The sequence below is a fragment of the Austrofundulus limnaeus genome, unplaced genomic scaffold (genome assembly GCF_001266775.1).
Source record: "Austrofundulus limnaeus strain Quisiro unplaced genomic scaffold, Austrofundulus_limnaeus-1.0 Scaffold1942, whole genome shotgun sequence".
Taxonomy (NCBI): domain Eukaryota; kingdom Metazoa; phylum Chordata; class Actinopteri; order Cyprinodontiformes; family Rivulidae; genus Austrofundulus; species Austrofundulus limnaeus.
This window is the reverse complement of record NW_013954344.1, coordinates 35048-36359: the sequence shown is the minus strand read 5'-3', so window position 1 is coordinate 36359 and position 1312 is coordinate 35048.

Genomic DNA, 1312 nt, shown 5'->3' with positions numbered 1-1312 from the left:
TACATATATATGTATATATATGTGTGTATATGGGTATGGTTGTCAGCAAGGCTATAATCTTTATAATTATATAGATATGCACTTTTGTTGCTGTGGTTTTGTTACCTTTGTTTTTGTAGGTGCGGAGCCAAGATGTCGGGTGTGCTGTCTTGTGTTTTCTTGACATATATTTCGCAGATCTTATAATCTCTCTTTCACTCTACATTCCACTTTTTTTCTTTCTCTTCCTTTCTCCTTTATTAATAAAAAATAAATAAATAAATTGCCGACCTTAGACTACTTACTGTCCATTCTAAATGTAAGTCTGCTTCTCAGACACTAAAAAGCCAAAACGGAGTTAAGCTCCACTTGGTAATTACTATAATTAATATTTCATAATAATGGTGTMGAGAGGYTGGCTATAAYGGGAGAAGGGAAGCCATCAAAGAGAAAAGAAAAATAAATAAATAAATAAAATAAATAAATAAATAAAATTTTATATCTTTATGTTTGAAGCTTGAAATGTGGCACAGGGTTGAAAAGTTCAGGGGGGGGGCGAATACTTTTGCAAGGCACTGTATATACTATATGTTGCCCTTTCCTGTTTGTTTTAGCACTTTCAGGTGAACATTGCAAATAAGATTTTTTTAATTTGTTTTTTACCTGGTGAAACAACTGTTACTGCTATTTCAAATTTCACAATCATAAATTTTTCAACAGAAAATTTTTTATTTTATTTTGTGATGCAGCTTTTTATTTTTATTGTGTGTACAATACTGTTAAATATTCTAAACATCAAACAAACCAACACACAAMGATTTAAAGACACCAGCAAGCAAATGAATTAGGAATAAAAAATGGGAGACTTAACGGAAAATTTGTTGCAACTGAATGCTAAGACTATTCACAGGTTTTAAAAATATACTTGCATTAATACCAAAGTTTGAAAATGTTTAATCCATTTTTAAATTGTTGATAAATTTGGTTCTTTGAAACAAATAAGGTCTGTTGATTTTTACTATAAAATCAGTAAAATAAAATAAAAACATGTATATATACACTGATTATTTAGAATTTTCTTCAATATCAGAAGAAAATCTGTTAAAAAGTGGAGTTTGTCCATCAGTATTTGCAGACTATATATGTTATGCTAGTTGCACTTTTCAAATTTATTGTGGAGAGGGATTTATCTTGAGGTATTTCACATTTTATTGCATTTGAGATGATGTCGTTTCACTTTGGAACCTACAACTTTCTGGTTGGTTCTGAATTCAGTAACAATACACCTCATTGGTCGATACACTCTTCTAAAGGCTAAGTAGCTAGCTAACAA